The 20,754-nt window shown below is 41.3% G+C and overlaps 1 protein-coding gene and 1 long non-coding RNA gene across 8 annotated transcripts in view; one reads left to right on the plus strand and one right to left on the minus strand.

The window, feature by feature from the left end:
- LOC115280844 (PRELI domain containing protein 3B-like) overlaps nucleotides 1-20,028 on the plus strand; it is an 89,117-nt gene extending 69,089 nt beyond the window's left edge. Inside the window, exons 5-7 of one of the 3 annotated variants that reach the window (XR_003903951.1) lie at nucleotides 17,245-17,434; nucleotides 18,312-18,441; nucleotides 19,995-20,028. The gene's annotated coding sequence lies outside the window, so the exon portion shown is untranslated. Of the gene's footprint in view, nucleotides 1-9,021; nucleotides 9,232-17,244; nucleotides 17,435-18,311; nucleotides 18,442-19,738; nucleotides 19,935-19,994 lie in introns of those variants that run through there. The other 2 variants (XR_003903950.1, XR_003903953.1) reach the window with 2 other exon arrangements.
- Nucleotides 1-20,754, minus strand: part of LOC115280869 — a 33,513-nt gene that overhangs the window by 9,859 nt on the left and 2,900 nt on the right. For 3 of the 5 annotated variants that reach the window (XR_003903980.1, XR_003903978.1, XR_003903977.1), the window contains exon 3: nucleotides 10,188-10,313. This is a non-coding gene — a long non-coding RNA (uncharacterized LOC115280869). Of the gene's footprint in view, nucleotides 1-2,000; nucleotides 2,040-8,262; nucleotides 8,473-10,187; nucleotides 10,314-20,754 lie in introns of those variants that run through there. The other 2 variants (XR_003903979.1, XR_003903981.1) reach the window with 2 other exon arrangements.

Consider the following 20,754-nt stretch of genomic DNA (forward strand, 5'->3'; position numbering starts at 1 on the left):
TAGATGCTGGCGAGGGTGTGGAGAGACATCACCCTCCTACACTGTTGGTGGGAATGTAAACTGGTGCAGCCGCTCTGGAAAACAGTGTGGAGGCTCCTCAAAAAACTATCCGTAGAACTCCCCTATGACCCAGCAATAGCACTGCTGGGGATTTACCCAGGGGATACAGAAGTGCTGATGCATAGGGGCACATGTACCCCAATGTTCACAGCGGCACTTTCTACAATAGCCAAATCATGGAAAGAGCCTAAATGTCCATCAACTGATGAGTGGATCAAGAAGATGTGGTGTGTATGTATGTGTGTATATATATATATACACAATGGAGTACTACATGGCAATGAGAAAGATTGAAATTGAAATCTGGCCATTTGTAGGAAAGTGGATGGACCTCGAGGGTGTCATGCTAAGCGAAATAAGTCAGGCAGAGAAGGACAGATACCATATGTTTGCATTCATAGGTCTAACAGGAGAGACCTGGCAGGAGACCATGGGGAGAGGATGGAGGAAAGATAGCCGGGGAGAGTGAGGGACACAGATCAAGGGAGACTACTGAATACTGAAAAGGAACCATGGACTGGAGGGGGAGGGGGAGGGAGAGAAGGGGGGGTGATGGTCATGGTGGGGGGCACTTGTGGGGAGAAGCACTGGGGGTTATATGGAAACCAATTTGACAATAAACTATTAAAAAAAAAGTTCCTTGGAAGTAAAATAATATAGGACAGAAACTCAGGTCTACGCAAAGAAAGAATGAATATCAAAGAAGAAATAAGTAAATGTAAAAAAAAAGTTTTTTATTTTGTTTTTCTGTTGTTTTTTTTTTAATTTATTTTTGGGAGACAGAGAGAGAGAGAGACAGCATGAGCAGAGGAGGGACAGAGGGAGAGGGAGACACAGAATCCGAAGCAGGCTCCAGGCTCTGAGCTAGCTGTCAGCAACAGAGCCTGACGCGGGGCTTGAACCCACGAACTGTGAGATCATGACCTGAGCCCAAGTCAGATGCTTAACCGACTGAAGCACTCAGGTGCCCCTTATTTTGCTCATTCTTAATTGTTCTAACAGATAACAGTTTGTTTAAAAATAATGATAATTTGATCATGTGTGATTATCTGTCATCTATCATTACATATACTTGTTTATAGGTGAAATGAATGATGGGAGGGAATAATTTGGATTATTTTGTTATGACAAGGCACTCACAATACCTGTGAAGTGGTATAGTGTTACCTAAAGGTAGACTTGGGTCAGTTGTAAATGGTTATTGAAAACTCTAGGGCAACCACTAAGAGAGAAAAAGAGAAATACACCGGATATGTTAAAAAAAAAAAAAAAGGAAAGAAAATGGAGTAATATGAAATGCTCAGTTGAGGCACAAAGAGTGTAGAAGACAAAAAACAAGAACATAAAAGGAGGCAATAAGTAGGAAAGCAGTAACAAATAAAGTAAATGTTAATCCAACTGTATAAAAGGTGAAATAAAACGGTACTGGGCCAAGCTGTAAATAGTCCGAGGGCTCGGCACCAACCCCTGCGACTTGCTGCAGTAGAGGCTTGTTCTTGCTTAGTGGTAGCTTCAGCAAGCAATTGTGTTTGGCCAAGATTAGTTTTCTGCTGCCAACCCCAGTCACAACTCTTTGTAAACAATGTGTACATGCATTCCTTTTGTATTTAAACTACCCGTTTCTGCTCCTTAATGGGACACTATTTGGGTTGCTACCCAAATCTGGGTACCCCAAATGGCAATTATTTGATTCCTAGTGAATGGTTTTGCTCAATTTTTTGCCTCTTAATATTTTTCGGTTGACACAGGAGTAATCACTTCTAACATCAGTGGTCTAAATTCTCCAATTAAATAACAGAGATTGTAGGGGCACCTGGGTGGCTCAGTCGGTTGAGGATCCAACTTCAGCTCAGGTCAGATCTCACGGTTCATGGGTTCGAGCCCCGCGTCGGGCTCTGTTGTTGACCGCTAGCTCAGAGCCTGAAGCCTGCTTCGGATTGTGTCTCCTTCTCTCTTTGATGCTCCCCTGCTCCCGCTGTCTGTCTCTCAAAAATAAATAAAAAACATAAAAATTAAAAAAAAAACAGAGATTGTCAAGATGGTTTAAAAACCATGACCCAAGTGTATGTTCTCTACAAGAAATGCACTTTAAGTGTAAAGACACATATAGATTAAAAGCCAATGTATGGAGGAAATTATACCATGCTAATACCAATCAAAAGAAAGCAGGAGTGGATAAATTGATTTCAGACAGAACAGATGTGAAAGCAAGGAAAATTATCAGGGATAAGAGACATTATGTAATGATAAAGGGGTCAATTCTCCAAGGGCACATAATAATCCTGAATGTGTTTTCACATAACAAAAACATGTTATACCATGTGAGACAAAAACTGATAAAACAGCAAGGAGAAGGAGATGAATCCACTATCATAGTTGGAGGCTTTAACACCCCTCTATCAGAAATGGACAAATCCAGCAGGCAGAAAATCAGAAAGGACAAAGTTGAACACAATGACATGATGCATACACTAGATACAATTGACATCTCAGACCTCATTCAACCAAAGCAGAATATAAATTCTTCTCAAGCTGACATGGAACATTCAACAAGGTAGACCATATGTTGGGCCACAAAATGAGCTTAACAAATTTAAAAGATTATAATTAATATGGCGTTTGCTCTTAAACCACACGAATTAAATTAGAAAATGGGTGGCTCAGTCGGTTGGGTGTCTGACTTGGGCTCAGGTCATGATCTCATGGTCTGTGAGTTCAAGTCCTGCATTGGACTCTGTGCTGACAGCTCAGAGCCTGGAGCCTGTCTTCGGATTCTGTGTCTCCCCTCTCTCTGGCCCTCCTCTGCTCACATCCTGTCTCTCTCTCTCTCTCTCTCTCAAGAATGAATAAACATTAAAAAAAAATTTTAATTAAAAAAAAGAAATGAATAACAAATATAACTGGAAAATCCCAAAATACAAGGAGATTAAATAACACACTTGTAAATAACACATAGATCGAAGAATAAATATCAAAATAAATTAAAAAATATTTGGAACTAAATGGAAAATGAACACACAGCTTACCAAAAATTTTGGGATGCAGTGAAAGTGTTATGCCCAAGTTCGTAATATCGCCCCCCAAAAAAGACCAGAGACTACCAGGGAGACCAAGTCTCGCCTGCAAAAGCAAAGGGCTTTACTACGGGCTTAAGCTCAGGCTCACAGATTCCACCAACCCGCTGGCCACGTGGAGAGAAAGCCCTGAACAAAGGCGGGTAGGGCTTTTATGAGTTTGGGAAGGGGGCGTTACAGGAAATGACAACACAGGCACAGCACTCCAATCCCTAACCCCCCCTACTAATACTGGCAGTTGTGGGAGCCAATCACAACATTTAGATTATTGACCAGTCAGAGTGGGCCCTTATGTAGGGAGTGAGTAGGCCCGCCCCTAGAGAGGTCAAAGGTGTCAGCTGGCCTCTCCCGATTGGGCGCCACCGGAGTTGTCCCTCCTTAATGTGCGCCCTTTCATACAGAGAAGCCGGCACCTTCCCCTTTAAGTACAGGGGAAGGCTGAATCAGACCTGCGTCCTTACAAAAGCGGTGCTCAGGGGGAAATTTATAGTATTGAGTGCATATATTTGAAAAGATGAAAGATCTAAAATCAATAAATCTAAGTTTCAACCTTAGGAAGCTAGATGGAAAAAGAGCAAATTAAATCCAAAGTAAGCACAGGAAAAGAAATAGTAAGAATTAGAGCAAAAACCAATGAAATTGAAAATAGGAAATAGAGAAAAATCAGTGAAATCAAAAGATAGTTCTTTGAAATATCAATAAAATCAGTAAGCCTCTAACGAGGCCAACTAAGGGGAAACAAGAGAAAGAGAACACAAATCACTATGTGACTGAATTTAAATTTCCTAAAATGTTGTGAAAGAATTTTTTAATATCTGTTCAAGAGAGTTACTAATCCATTGTATTCTTTTCTTGTTAAGTTCTGGTATTAGGGTAATGCTGGCCACACAGAACAAGCTCGGAAATATTCCTTTTTCTGTATTTTCTGAAAGAATGTGCAGAAGGACACTGTCAAAATTTCCTCCTTATATGTTTGATAGAATTCACCAGTAAAACCATTTGAACTGCAGTTCTTTTCTTGGAAAGGTTTTTTTTTTTCTCTTTCATTTATTTTTGAGACACAGAGAGAGTGTGAGGAGGGGCAGAGAGAGAAGGAGACACAGAATCTGAAGCAGGCTCCAGGCTCTGAGCTGTCAGCACAGAGCCCCACACAGGGCTTGAATCCACAAACTGTGAGATCGTGACCTGAACCAAAATCAGACACTCTAGGAGTGAGCCACCCAGGCACCCCCTTAAAAGGTTTTCAAAACTCCATTGTTATCCTTTCAGTATCTTTCAGATCTGTATTCATGCTGTAGTTTTATTCATACTTCTAGTTACTTTGGGGATTTTTTAATAGCTTTATTGAGATACAGTTCATATACTCCTACAATTTACCCAATTAAAGTGTATATATGTTCAATGGTTTGTGGTAGAATCACAGTTATGTGCAACTGTAATGGATAAACTCATGCTCCTGTGTGTCTCTCCTAGTTGTATTTACACGACCACACACCTTCACCTCCGACACCAGACGGGTAGGTTTTCTGCACATCAGGAAGTCCTCCAATTCTCAGTAGAGTCCTACAGATTTAGCTCAGGTGTGACACTATCCATCTGGAGATAGTGTCAGATCCCTTAGGTTAAAGGCTCAGTCCCACAAGGCTGCCTCTGTTTCAGGTGCCAATCAAAATCCCAGGTTGTTACCCGTGCTTGTGACTGACTGGCTATACATTGGAGGTTCCTGTGACTCTCTCCACAGGTTCTATTAATTTGCTAGAGCAGCTCACAGAACTCAGGAAACTAGTTTACTTACTAGATTACCAGTTTACCATAAAGGATATTAAAGGATATGAATGCACAGCTAGATGAAGAGATACACAGGCCCAGGTCTGGAAAGATCCCAAACACAGGAGCTTCTTTCCTGTGGAGTTTGGGTACACCACCCCACAAACAGCGAAGCTCTCTAAACTCTGTCCTTTTTGGGTTTTTAATGGAGGCTCTGTTACATAGGCATGGTTGATTTAATCATTGGCCATTGGTGATTGTGCTCGATTTTCTCCAGGTCCTCTTCCCAAGAAGTAGGTGAAGGGACTGAAAGTTTTAACTCTCTATTGACATACTTCGCCATCCTGAGGTTATGGGGGGGGGGGGGTTCAAAAGCCATTAATTTACATAACAAAAGACATCTTTATCACTCTCCTTACTTAGGAAATTCCATGGGCCAGCAACTATCACCAAAATCAATTTTAGATTTTTTTATCACCTCAAAATGAAACCTCCTTCTGTACAGCTTTCAAACCTCTACCTCCCAACCCCCTCAACTTCTACGCAACCATTAACCTACTTTCTGTGTCAGTAGAGTCCATGCTCTGGACACTTCATGTGAATGAAATCATACAATGTGTGGGTTTTATGTGTTTCTTTCACTTAGCATAACGTTTTCAAAGTTCATCCATGTTGTAGCATGTATCAACGCTTCATTCCTTTCTATGACTGAATGATGTTCTATTGTATGACTACACCACATTTATTTATCCATTTATCAGTTGATGGACATTTAGATCATTTCTACCTTTTGACCACTATGAATAATGCTGTCATCATTCATATGCAGCTTCTGTGTGGACATATATTTTCAGTTCTCTTGTGTCATGCCTTGGAGTAGAATTGCTGGGGTATAGGATAACTCTTATGTTTAATATTTTGAGGAACTGACAGTTTTCCAAAGTGTCTGCACCCTTTTATATCCCCATTAACAGTGTTTAAGGCTTCCAATTTCTCCATATTCTCACCATATTTGTTTTCTTACCTTCTGATTCTAGTCACTCTAGTTGGTATCAAATGGTATATCATTGTGGCTTTGATTTGCATTTCCCTGATGATTCATGCTGTTGAACATATCCTCATGTGCAAATTGGTCATGAATTTCTTTTCAGGATACCTCACCTATTTTTAGATTTTTTTGGTCTGTTTTTATTATTGAGTTGTGTTTCTTACATACATATGGATACAAGTGGCTAATCAGATATATGATGTATAAATATTTTCTTCCATTCTGTGGGTTTTCTTCTCAATTTCTTGATTGTATCCTTTGAAGCACAAATTTTTAAATTTTGATGGCATCTATTTTATCTCTTTCTTTTGCTTGTGCATTAATGTCTTACCTACCTAAGAATCCTTTGCCAAACACAACAAACAAAAGGCCATGAAGATTTACCCCTATGTTTTCTTCTAAGAGTTTCTTCTATAAAGTTTTTAACTCATTTAGGTAGTCAATCCATTTTGAAGTAATTCTTATAGATGGTAAAAGATAATGGTACAACTTCATTCTTTTGCACATGGCTATACCATTAGGTGTTCCATTTGTTGAAAAGACTATTTTTCTTCTAATGAATGGTCTTAGCATGCTTATCAAAAATAAGTTAACCATAGATATAAGGGTTTATTTCTGGACTCCTAATTTATTTATCTTTCTATCTACCCTACACCAATACTAAACTGTCTTGATTACCACTGTATTGTAGTAGGTTTTGAAATAGAGAAGCGTGACTCCTCTCACCCTGTGCTTCTTTCTCAAAATGTTTGGCTAACTGGGGTTCTTTTTTTTTAATTTTTTAAAATTTATTTTTGAGAGACAGAGAGAGACAGCATGAGGTGGGGAGGGTCAGAGGGAAAGGGAGACACAGAATCCAAAGCAGGGCTCCAGGCTCTGAGCTAGCTGTCAGCCCAGAACCAGACACGGGGCTCAAACCCATGAACCGCAAGATCATGACCAGAGCCGAAGTCAGATGCCTAACTGACTGAGCCACCAGGTGCCCCTGGCTACTTGGGGTTCTGAGAGACAGATCCCAAAGGTGCAGTGATGAAAGAATTAAGAAGCAGGGGCTAAGACTCTCCAGGAGCCGAAGCATCGGTCTCCCAGCTCAAGCCTCTATTATTTTGCTACTTGTCTGATGACAGGAAGCACATACAACATAGTATTTGGCATCTTGACAGGCCATGCACCTGTAGTGTGTTCTATAGTGGGTCATGAGTACATGTGGTGCCAGACAGAACATTCTTATCCCTGGCCTGGCACCGTATGATGTCTTCTGGAGAGAACGAGCAGTCCCGGCAGCTTTCCGACCAGGGAACGGAACTGCCTTCGGCTCCTGCTGCTCCGTCCTTTTCCTTCAGGACATTCTCAAGGTGCCTCTGGCTTCTTGTTCTCCAACAGGATTCTTTGCAATTCCTTATGAATCTGAGAATCAGATTCTAAATTTCAACAAAAAAGTCCACTGGGATTCTAGCAGGGATCACGTCGAATCTGCAGATCAGTTTGGGAAGCATCACCATCCTAAATCAAATCTTACTCATGAACATGAGTTGTTTTTCACATTATGCAGATCTTTCAAAATCTCTTTCAACAATGTTTTTTCTATCTTCAAAGTATAAACAGGAAACTTCTTGTTAAATTTATTCCTAAATATTTTATCTTTATGATGGTATTGAAAATGAAATGGTTTTCTTTTCTTATTGGTTCAAAGTGTTTAGAAATATAACTGATTGTTTAAAAAATTTTTTTATGTTCTTTATTTATTTTTGAGACAGAGAGAGATAGCACGATCAGGGGAGGGTCAGAGAGAGAGGGAGACACAAAATCTGAAGTAGGCTCCAGGCTCTGAGCTAGCTGTCAGCACAGAGCCTGACGCAGAGCTCAAACCCACAAACCATGAGATCATGACCTGAGCCGAAGCCGGACGCTTAACTGATTGAGCCCTATAATTGATTTTTGTATAGTGATTTGTATCCTGTAATCTTGCTGAAATCGTTTATTGGTTTTAATATTTTTTTTATTGTATTGAGACACCTGGGTGGCTCAGTTGGTTAAGCATCCAACTTTGGCTCAGGTCATGATCTTGCAGTTTGTAGGTTTGAGCCCCACATCAGGCCTTATGCTAACAGCTCTGAGCTTGGAGCCTGATTCAGATTCTGGGTCTTCCTTTTCTCTACCCCTCCCTTGCTTGCACTCTGTCTCTTTCTCTGTCTCAAAAATAATAAACATTTAAAATTTTTTTAATATTTTTTAGTGTCTTCCTTTAGGTACTCTATAGATAAGATGCATATCTCTGTGGATATAGTTTTACTTACGCTTTTTCAGTTTGGATGGCATTTTTTTTTTTTTCTTTCTCTTGCCGAATTGCCTTGGCTAGAAACTCCAGTAAAATATTGGGTAAAAGTGTTGAGAGTCGACATTCTACTCTTGTGAGGGTTTGTTCATGCCTTTCCAGGTCAAGGAGGTTCACTTTTATTCTTTGTTCAGTTTTTTTCTAATGAAAGGATGGATGTTGGATTTTGTCACACACTTTTTCTGCATCTGTTGAAGATGATGATTTTTTAAAAATTCTATAGATATGGTGTCTTGCACTTAATTATTATAATTGACATATAACGTGATATTAGTCTCAGATGTACAACGTAATGATCTGATATCTACATATATGGCAGAGCGATAACCACAAGTCTGGGTAAGGCCATAATCACACATAGTTGTAGGGTTTTTTTGTTGTTGTTATGACAAAGTCTTTTAAGATCTATTCTCTTAGAAAACTTCAAGTATACAATATAATATTATTAACTGTAGTCATCATGCTGTACATTACATATCCAGGATGTATTTATTTTATAACCAGGTGTTTGTACCTTTTGACTACCTTCACCTTCACTTATTTCACATACCCTCAACCCCCCACCTCTGACAAACACCAATCAGTTCTCTTTATGAGTTCACTTTTTTTGGGGTTTCATGTAGAAGTGAGATTATAATGCTATTTGCCTTTCTCTGCCTTACTTATTTCATTTAGCATAATGCCCTCAAGGCCCATCCATGTTGTCACAAATGGAAATATTTAATTCTTTTTTTTAGGATTGAATAATATTCCTGTCCATTCATCTTTACCCATGAAACCATTGATGGACACCTTCCATGGCTTGGCTACTGTGAACGATGTGGCAGTGAACCTGATGGTCAGATATCTCTTCAAGAGAGTGTTTTCATTCTCTTTGACAAATATCTAGGAGTGAAATAGCAGGATCATGTTGTTGTTCTATTTTTAAATTTTATTATATTTATCAGAGAGAGAGAGCAAGTGGGGGAGAGAGAGAACAAGTAGGGGGAGGGGCAGAGATAGAGAAGAGGAAGAATCCGAAGCAGGTTCTGCACAGCCAGCGCTGAGCCCAACACAGGGCTGGAACTCACCAACGGTGAGTTCATGACCTGAGCCAAAGTCAGACACTTAACCAACTGAGCCACCCAGGCACCCTTTTATTTTTTAATGTTATGAGAAACGTCTATAATTGTTTCCATACTGGCTGCACCATTTACATTCTCATCAACTCTGCACAAGAGTTCCCTATTCTCTATATTTTCACCAACACTTCTTATTCCTTGTCTTTTGATGACAGCCATTCTAACAGGTGTCAAGTGGTATCGCACTGTGGTGGGGTTTTTTCTCATTGTAGTTTTGACGCATTTCTCTGATGATTAGTGATGTTGAGCATCTTTTCATGTACCTGTTGGCTATCTGTATGTCTTCTTTGAAAAGATGTCTATTAAGGTCCTCTGCTCATTTTAAAATCATATTCTTTGGGGTTTTCTTTGCTATTGAGTTGTATGAGTTCTTTATATATTTTGTATATTAATCTTTTATCAGATGTATGATTTGCAAATACTTTTTCTCACTCAGCAAGTTGGTTTTTCATTTCATGGCCTTTCTTCTTTCTTCGGCATAGAAGCTTTTGGTGTGATGTAGTCCTCCTTGTTTATTTCTCCTCTTGTTGCCTTTGCTTTTGGAGTCAAATCCCAAAAATCATTGCCAAAACCTTATCTTTGTACAGATACAGACACAGATACCTATGTCTGTATGTCGTCTGCATCTATGTCTCTATCTCTATCTGTGCCTCTATCTCCATATATCATATGAGTGGACTGGAAAAGTTAATACAGTAAGAAGTCATTTTCAGCCAGGACCCTGGTCCTGCAATCATTATAAGATATATTGCAGTCCCTGGCTTTTAAGATATTGCACCCACCTGAAATGCATGTCCTCACTTTGCCTCTGGGAGAAGATCACTCTTAGACAGCTGTGTCATCCGTCAGCTGCAAAGCTCAACTGGAAGAGAAAGGCCCAATGCTGCTCTGCTGACAACTGTTGGTCTCTGCAAATGTAGGAGGTAAGGAAGAAACAAAAGATATGCAGATCAAACAGAAGTAAAGCTGACTTCATTCAGAGATACATGCTTTACAGAAAATACTTTGGAGATGTAGAAAACTCAAAGGAGTCTGCAAAGAAACCACCAGAAGAGTAAATTTAGCAAGACCTAAATCTGTATCTATATCCATAGGTATATATATTGTGTATATTGTATGTGTGAGTGTTGTGTAGGTAGATAGAGATAAAGAGATAAAGGTATTTTCCATGTACTACTAATAACCTATTTAAAAGAAACCATTTAGGGGCCACTGGGTGGCTCAGTCAGTAGAGTGTCTTACTCTTGATTTCGGCTCAGGTCATAACCCCAGGATTGTGGGATGAGTCCCACCCTAGGCTCCTGAGCATGGAGCCTGCCTAAGACTCTCTCTCTTGCTCTCACTCTCTCTCTCCCTCCCTCTCTTTGCCCCTGTCTCCAGCTTGCCCATGCTCTCTCTCTTTAACATATAAATAAATAAATAAATAAATAAATAAATAAATAAATAAGAATAAATAAAAGAGACCATTTAAAATAACATTTACAGAGGTGCCTGGCTGGCTCAGTCAGTGGAGCATGTGACCCTTGATCTTGGGGTTGTAAGTTCGAGCCCCATGTTGAGTATGGAGATTACTTAAAAATAAGATCTTGAAAGAAATAACATTTCCAGGGGCGCCAGGGTGGCTCAGTCGATTGACCATGGCTCGTGAGTTCAAGCCCCGCATCAGGCTCTGTGCTGACAGCTCAGAGCTTGGAGCCTCCTTCAGATTCTGTGTCTCCCTCTCTCTCTGCACCTCCCCCTCTTGCACTCTTTCTCTCTCTCAAAAATAAACATTAAAAAACTAACATTTACAAATCTCATAAAATACTTAGTAATAAAAAATGAGCAAAAGCTGTGCAAGACCTGTACACAGAAAACTACAAAAGAATAGTTACAAACTTTCTCTGGACAGGGCCAGAGGGCAAATAATATAAAATCTGTGGCTCACATATAATCTCTATCACATATTCTTCTTTGTTTCTTGTGGGGATTTTCTTTACAGCTTTTTAAAAATGTTAACACAATGCTTAGTTCACCAGCTTTACAGACTATGAGCTGAATTTGGCCCATAGGCTGTAATTTGCTGACCCTTGCAAAATATAGCCAAGAGAGAATTAAAAAGAGATAATTATATACAGATATGTCCAATGCAGTGGACCTCAGAAATTAATATTGTTAAGTTGTCAGTTTTGAGCAGGATCCTGAAAACTGGAATTATTATAAGAGATATTGGTGCCCTTGAAGCACAAGGCTTTTCAAAGCCAGGATGGATCCTTTACCCATCTTTAAAAAAAATTTTTTAATGTTTATTCATTTTTTGAGAGTGAGAGAGAGAAAACAGAATGTGATGGGAGGAGAGAGCAAGGGAGACACCAAATATGAAGCAGGCTCCAGGCCCTGAGTTTACGGTCAGCACAGAGCCGGAGGTGGGGCTGAAACCCACGAACCAGGAGATCACAACCTGAGCTGAAGTCAGACACTTAACGGACTGAGCCCCCCACAGGCACCCGGATCCTTTACCCATCTGATGTGTATCTCCTGTCCCTGCACAAACAGTGATGTGGTTGGCTGCACGGATCAGTTAGAAAAGAAATGCCCTCTGGGGATATGCTGGCAATTGGTGGTCTCTGCCCAGCATCTTCTGAAGAGACTAGGGCCCTGCGTAGCCAACGGTCCTCTTCAGAGTTGAACTAATCCAGACGCCTAGTAGGCAGCGTACGCGCTCATTACAGGTGTCCTGAGGCTAAGTGCCCTAAGGACTATAAATCATAGTAATACTGATGCCTACGTGGCTAAATTAAGGAGCTCTGGAATCAGACAGACGGGGTTCAAATGCTGGCTCGGCCACTACCACTTGTATATAACCTGGGGAGAATGCTAAGGCTTACATGCTGTTTACCGAATTCACAAAAGATAAAGCAGTGAAGAGGCCCTGCCTGCTAGGAGATGTGGAAAGCAGGGTCCAGGCTGGCGGGGGCACCTTCTGTCCGCCTCACTGCCCACACGGTGATGCTGTAGGCTCACCATACCCTTCCGGGCGCAGGGCGCGGAGCGGCGCTGGAGCCGTTAGTTCCTGGAGGAGGCGGGGTCGGGGGCCCCGGAACCGCCATATGCGAACGAAAGGAGGGAAGACGTGTCCTCGGCGGCTGCCTAGGTCCGGCCTCCCCACCGTGGCACTGCCCGTTGGCACCCTCTCCACCCCACGCGGCGCAGTCGGTCACCCGCCCTGGCCCTCCCAGTAACCTCACCGTGGGAGGATGGGCCTTGCTTCTGCCTTTGGCTTTGAGGCCCTTCTGCCTCCAGGGACCCAAGGAGGAAGGGCGGGCGGGTTCACGGGCCTGGCTGCCGGCTGTCCGGAGAGCCTCCGCTGTCCTGAACAGACTCACACCTGGCCGGGGGCGGGAAGGCTTGAAGCCCTCGGCCCCCACGCCGCACCCGCCCACCAGCGCTCCCCGGGTCGGCCTGGGATCACAGCGCCCACCCTGCGCTCCTCCGGGCCCCCCCTCCCCGGCGGCCCCCCCTCCCCCATCGCAGGCTATTCTACCGCAGTCGCGTGTCTTCATCCACTTGGTTTTCCACCGCCCAGAGGCTCTATCTGATCCCACAGGCTCAGCGCTCCTCCCTGGAGTCCTTCCTCGGTGTCCTGGCAGGACTCTCAGGTGAACCCCGTGGTCCAAGATGTTCATAACTCCGGAAAGTTAAGTTGGTTGTCCCGGGTGCAAACTGACTCTCCAATTGCACCTGAGCAGATGGTCTCCTCCATGAAGCCAATACCATCCAGACACTCCCTAAATCTTGGCCCAAAGGAGACTGAACTGAGGACCCCAGCAGAGACCAGGAAGGGATAGTGAAGGTGAAAGAAGATCAAATAGTGACTGGAAAAACAGGACAATAGGAGAAGGGGCCCTGCCACAGCAGTGGGAGTTTACCCCTGGCATAATGGAGTCTTAAGTTCCTTCCCCTGCAGTCCTGGACCTCTAAGGGAAACCTCCGTTCCAACCACCCAGCAGACACCTTGAGTAAGAAAGTGAAGACATCTTATATGAGCTCATTCACTAAAGGCTATGCCGTCACCAACGGCCTCCTTGGAGGAATAATGGTGGTTTTCTGACTCACATTTTCAGTGGGCCCCATGTTGCCAGAAAGTTCGGCAAAGGAAGAGGAACTGATGAACGCTGTTTACCCAGTCCTTCGGCCTCAGAAGACAGAGATGAGAGACAGGGAAGAAAGGTCTCAGATTCTCTGTCAGATAGGACTTGCCCCCCAACATCTGCCAGTTGTAGGCTCTGTAAACCATATTCTAATACCCCTGCTGCTAATGCTGCCACTGCCATTGTCGGGAGGTCCAGGTGAGCTGTCCCTGCCTCCGAAGCATCTTTGAAAGCTCCTCTCAAGAACTGGAATGAGGTGTAGTATCGGACAATACAGTTTACAAAGGAGGGGCAAGTTATATAGAAAGTAAACAAAATATTCAGAAAAGGAAATATAACTGCTAGAAATACAGAAAAAGAGGTGATAACTTTTGGAAAATATATTAAAATATATGATATTATAATGTAATATAAAATATATTGGATAAAATAGTATATGAATATATATTATGTAAAAATAATCTATAAATATAAAATATATTAAGGAAACCTTTTAAAAAGTAGTGAAAAATATCACGAGGAAAAAAAGAGATATGACCCTAAAACATCTAAATAAAGACTAAATATGTGGTTATTGTTTTGCTTATCATCAAAAAAAAGAAAAAGTATGTGAGTACAAACACACATGCACTTGCGATCTTTGGGAAAAACAAAGATCAGCAACCCAGAGGCATTAACCAGACTGCGGGGGGGGGGGGGGGATAATCTCTGCAGGGACACCTCTCAACCAATGGGAGTGGGGACCAGTGGATAAATACCAACGCTTTGGAGGGACAATTCTGAGCATGCTCCATCTGATTTCTCAAAGGATCTTTATCTTGTGGGCCAAAGCTGCCCAAAGCATTACTTTTCTCTTCTTATTTACATAGTTGCGTTTTATTTTTAAAATTAACGTTTTTAGGACTGTTTTTGCTTGCTTCGTATCACTATAATTCTCATCTTGCATAAAATCGCTTTATTATTTATAATTTTGGATTATTACAGTAAGTCTTATGTTCAAATGGTGCGAGTGGCTCAGGTAAAGTTTAAGAGTTCTATCTTCAGATGAATAGTATTTTGACCTGTAAGCTCATGTTGCCAGTATATATTAAGGAATAAATGAGAACTTCACAGTTGATGTCTTTTCTTTTGAACATAAAGGGACATCATGATCCCTGAAGACCACACTTCTTCTTGAAGTGAGATGAGCCTCACCCACTTCTTCCCAACTTAGTTGGGTAGTAGTGGCCTAATGTTAGTGATAAGAAGAACTCAGAGGGAAAAAAAAACCCTCCCATATTCTCATTCATTGACTTGGAGGTGTGGAGAAGAGCAGATGGAGAAGTTCATGCCCAAATGCAACTGGCAGATTAATTATCCAGCAACAAACAAATGGGAAATCTCGCATAATATTTAGCAAACAATGCCAGTAACTCTGTGGGAAGACATTAATGTCAAATTCCCCAGATAATCTAAATTCAGTGCAATTTTAGTTTTCCTGAGGGGATTATGACAAACTTGATAAACCTATTGCATGATTTACATAGAAGAAAACCAATCCACAAAGAGATAAGTCAACCTTGACTAAGAAGTTCAAGGAGAAGTGATTGGCTTTTTTATATATTTAAAAACAAACCAACAAAAAACAAAGACAATTTATTATAAGGATAATAATGCTATAGACATGACTTTGGAATGTGAACATGGGAAAAGACCAATAGATTCATGAAACAGAGTATACACTTGGAGACAATCCCTTGCAGTTGTTAAAACATACATTTGATAAATGGTACTTCATGAATCAATAAAAGGATTTAATATTTGAGACTCTCCAATACAGCTTAGGACCTATTAACTCATTAAAACTGCCCTCTGCTCCGGATAACATTGGCATTCTTGGCGTTTCTCTCACCTACTAACAGTGGTATTTGGGGCTTTGCCCTGTTGCCTTCTCTGCCTGGAAAATGTAACCTCGGATAGTCATGTGGCTGCTTCCCTGTTCTCTCGGTTACTTACTCAGGGGCCAAACTGGCCAGGCTTTTTCTGGTACTGTATCCAAACTGCAATTCCGTGATTATTTCTATTCCATTCTCATACTTCATATTTTTGTGGCACTTATCACAATATAATATGTTACCTACTTTGCTTATTTAATAAATGAAGACAGCCTACGGCGACAGGGACATTAATAAAGGGCCTGGGGCCATGAGAAAGTCCAAGTACAGTCATCACACGTTTTGATAGCAGCCCGGTGTTGCCTCCTACAATGAAGGTTCGGGTCACATGACTGGTCAGCTACCAAGACCTGCTGAGGTGATCGCTGAGGGTGAGGGAAATTTGGAATGGATATTCGAGGAGGGAGTGCTACTTGTGACCCCCAGACATGTAACACCCATGTGGTTGTGGTTCCTCCCAGTAACTCAGAGGTGGAGGCCCTCGGGAGTGATGGAGGAACTGCCCCATGAATGTGCATGGACAAGTGGCTCTGGGCAGCCCACCGGGGAGACTGTGGTAGCCACGGAAATCTCCCGCTCAGGTCTCCCTTCAAGAGACCGTTGGGCCTGGAGCTTAGCTGCTTGACAGCGTCCTGGAGCTGTGCTCTTCGTTCTGCGAGGCTTTGCTCCAGGCCTCTCCAATTAATGACTATGTGTGGCCCTTCCTGCCCAATGGGATAATCCTCTAAAGGACAAATACGACTCCAGGAGTCCCCATTGGCTTGGTCAAGAATTTCTCTTAACTGTGCTGGGGTGTGAGATATTTCCTACTCAGTTCTTCCTTTTCTGTCTTTTCTCAGGTGTCCCATGTGCACCAAGTTCTGAAACCTCACTGCACTTCTTGTTCCCCTTTATGCTTTCAAGGTGTTTTGCCCGGGGACGCCTGGCTGGCTCAGTCCATTGAGCATCTGGCTCTTGATTTTGGCTCAGGTCACAAACCCAGTGTCATGGGAGAGAGCCCCACCCACATTGGGCTCCTTGCTGAGCATGGAGATTCTCTCTCTCTCTCTCCCTCTGGCCCTCTTTCCTGCTAACGCACTCATGTGCACTCTCTCTCTCACACTCTCATACATAAATAAATAAATAAATAAATAAATAAATAAATAAAAAGAAAAGTGTTTTGTCCCAATAAATCCTTTTGTGGTATTTTCTCCTTGGGGGATACTTGCACTGACTCAATATGTTATGTATTAGTTTTTGATAAAATATTATTTCTGGTTATAATGTTTACACATAATTTACTGTCACCATAACAGTTGGGGAAAAATCCTTTCCTGTACTTTAAAGGTGCTTGTCCACTTCTACTTGGAAAGTGTGAACAGAATCAACAGCCACTGGCAGTTTTAGAAAGTAGACCTACAGGTCTACAGTGTTTTCATAGATAAAACATCTGTGCCCTTATATTCTATCATTAGCATTTCAACCTTTTTTGATTTCCAACAAATAAAAGTGGCATGTGGAATGGTACAATTAGATTTTCTACCTGACATTAATTGCTGCTCTCACTGCCTTATCTGATAGAGTCCTGGGGACCTGAGACATCTCCCATTTCTTAAATAATTAATCCCGGAACCCTACTCTCAGATGAAAAAGGTCCCATATCGTCATTACGTTGTGTTCGTATTCCAAAACCCAACTTATTGATCATCCTCTGAATCTCCAGTATATAAAATGTTCTGCTATCTCTCTTTCTGACAGCCTATTTTTATACACTTTTACTTTCTTCTCTTACACAGGTTACTTGGCTTAACAACTCAACCAAATATGTGATAATATCAAATTAATCCAACTCTATCATAAACTGGATTCTCAGGAAAGCAGATATGGAGATAGCAATTATCATGGAGGATGTTTATTTGCAACGGCTCTTGGCATCGGTATCGGAGGAAGGCAGAAGAAGTAAACAGGATTGGGCAGAGGGAGAAGGTGAGTTGTTATGTAAAAACAAAGAGGGTCTCCACCAATCCTGCGAGAAGCTCTGGATCTGGAAAAGTCTTCAATGTGGTCCCAAGTTGAGCAGGAGAACTTCCCTGGGTTTTTTACTCCCACACTAATCAACGGATATGGGCATCCTCCACCAAAGGGACATTGTTATGGCCACTTCCTCATGGAGCATCTTCATGTGCATCCAAATTACTTTCTATTTTACCTCCTCTAAATATTTGCTCAAATATCATTTCCCCTCTGAGACCAACCCTGACCCCTCCATTTCCTGCTGCAACCTGTCTTACTCCACATGCATGTAATCAATGCAATTTAGCTCTTCAATTTCTCTTTTCCATCACACTTTTCATCTTATAAGTTACTACACAATTTATAACATTTTCTTCATCACTCATTGTCTGCTTCCCTCAATCACATGAAGGCCACAGGTGGACACATTTCTTTGTAGGTTTGTTCACTGACATGTACCACAAATGCATCCAGACAATGCAGCTAGAAGTACATGTACACCAGAGTAGGTGCTCAGTAAATAGTTGGAGACAATGACACTCTCAGAAACTATGGCTTACCTTCCATCATTACACTTTCTTTTTTTTTTACTCTAACTCAGTTCGTAACATTTCTTTCCCCCCAAGTTTGAGCAATACTCAGTGTTATCAGGAACAGGAAAAAAAAATCATAGTACATCGAGGAAACAAAAATTTAATGGTACCCGCGATTCCAGTTTAGCCATTGCCTCCATTAACTTCCTCACTTCTCAGAACTCAGCATTCTGTACTCACACCTCTCACTGGGGCTTATCCTTCCCCAGGCTTCACAGATAATTTTCTTCTCTAGCTATTCTTATCTGTCTTTCTAGATAACTTCATGAGCCAACATTAATGATCTGCTGGGAATTGCTCACTTTACAAGTGTGTTTCAGAGACCATCTTACTTCTCTGAAATTATATCACAACTGCAGCCACTGTCCTAGTGGGAAACACAATTTGGTAAGTGACTGTTCTTTTCAGATAAATAAGATAAATACATGACCTTAGATGAAATAGAATATGTCCCAGGAACTGCAGTAAAAAAACAAAAACAAAAAACACTATATAGACAAAAAGTTCTGCTTCCCAGGGTTAGAGAAACATAGAGACCAGAGAGTTTTTTGAGACACGCTCTGGACCTTTCCACCTGCTTTCGGGCTTCTAGGCACCCTTCCTTTCTGACATAGCTTTGTCCCAAATCTGCATCTTGCCCGGACTAATCAAACACCTGTAACATCACTATGCTCGTGCTGAACTCTTCACCCTAAACACCAGTGATGAACAATAAGACAATGACCATTCTGATCTGTGGAGTAACAGTTACTTGATGCCTGAGGGGCATTTTCTGAAACGTACAGAAGTTTGTGTGTATGTTGCGGGGAGGTTCCCCTCCTCACACTGAGACGGTAATTGTTAAGGGAGACTAACAATTTTATCCTAAAAATGTTTGTGATTTTAAAATTTCTTTGATAATCTAATTATTCTTCTAATTAACTGTATTTCTACCTACCAAGGAACTCACATTCCCCTCTGCAAAATACAAATTGTTAATGGACTCACCCCTTACCCCTGAACACTTCAGTACAGCAGCTCGTGCTTACAAATGAAACTCTTGCCCTGATCACGTATTGCTTGATATTTGCAGATCTCCATCTCAGGGAGCAAAATGCACATATTTGGGCTCTAACAGTGTCCAAGCAAGGTCCCGTGACCAAGGGAATGAATGCACTGGGTCTTTATTTGTCCTTGAACACCTCCAAGTCCTGCAGGACAGGAGGGTCAGTGACAACAGCCGATTCTGGCATCACAGGCCCCTGAAGAGTCGTCTCTGACATACATGAGCTGTGTGAGTTCTCACGCCAAGTCAGATGACTTCGGGTTTGCTATTTACTTATTCCTCTTCAGTATGATTTCTGGTTCTTACCCTTTGGCCTTTGGCTTGCTTTGTTTCTTCTCTATTATTTTAAAATTTTCATTCTAATATAAATTGCTTTTAAAAAAATTATATTCACACACATTTAACAAAGCCACATGTTTACAAAGTTAATGTGAATGTTCTCTATCTACATTCCCTGTTCCTCTCTTCTATTTCAAGAACCCAGAGAGTATACAGGTATCATTAAGTGGTGCATATTCTCTAAGAAGCATATTTCAATTAATAAAATGGTTTTTATTATTTAATATTTCTCAGTGAAATCTCCCTTAACAAATCTCTACTTGAACTTTTGGTGGTAATTCATCTTGTGCCCCTCTGTAGGATGCACTGATTGGTGTCCACAGAAGGCTGAAAGATCACTGCTGGTCAGCTGTGTCTCCATGCCCCAGCTTTTGAGTTCCAACTACTTGAGTTTTTTGTTTGCTTGTTTATAAAAAGTCTATTGTTTTCTACTAAAAATACTGATGTTATCCTTACATTTTACTTAAATTACATAAAGCATTTACCATACCATTAACAACTTCGATATGGCTTTCAAAAAGAGAGTCCTTCATTTTTTTTTTTTTTTTTTTGAAAGAGAGTGAATGAGAGAGCAGGGGAGGGGTAGAGAGAGAGAGACGGAGAGAGAGAATCCCAAGCAAGCTCCACACTGTCAGCACAGAACCCAATGTGGGGCTAAAACCCAGGAACCATGAGATCATGACCTGGGCTGAAACGGAGAGCCCGACGCTTAATCAACTGAGCCACACCGGAACCCTGAAAGAAAGACAGTCCTTTAAATTAATCTAATCATCAGTGCCCTGGAATAAACTCCAAATTCTGTATTACTATAAAAATGGCTGTTGTGTGAAATGTTTAATTATAATATGGTAATGTAATGGTAATAACTAGATTTTAATAAATTAATATCATATAAATCAATGTTTCCGCTCACATTCTGAGAGGGGACTTGTAACTACTAGGTTGTACTTAGAATTTATCAGTGGAAATATCAGTATATTTAAAAAATATACCTATTTTTTAAAGATTAAATGTACTTCAAGTTTACGCTGGTATTTTTTTTGTTTAATAGTTTATTGTCAAATTGCTTTCCATGTAACACCCAGTGCTTCTCCCCACAGATGCCCCCACCATGACCATCACTCCCTTCCCTCCCTCCCCCTCCCGTCCATGGTTCCTTTTCAGTATTCAATAATCTCTCATGATTTGTGTCCCTCACTCTCCCCAGCTCTTTCCCCCTTCCTCTCCCTATGGTCCTCTGTCAGGTTTCTCCTGTTAGACCTATGAGTGTAAACATATGGTATCTGTCCTTCTCTGCCTGACTTATTTCACTTAGC

This window comes from Suricata suricatta, chromosome 16, assembly GCF_006229205.1.
Source record: "Suricata suricatta isolate VVHF042 chromosome 16, meerkat_22Aug2017_6uvM2_HiC, whole genome shotgun sequence".
Classification (NCBI taxonomy): Eukaryota; Metazoa; Chordata; class Mammalia; order Carnivora; family Herpestidae; genus Suricata; species Suricata suricatta.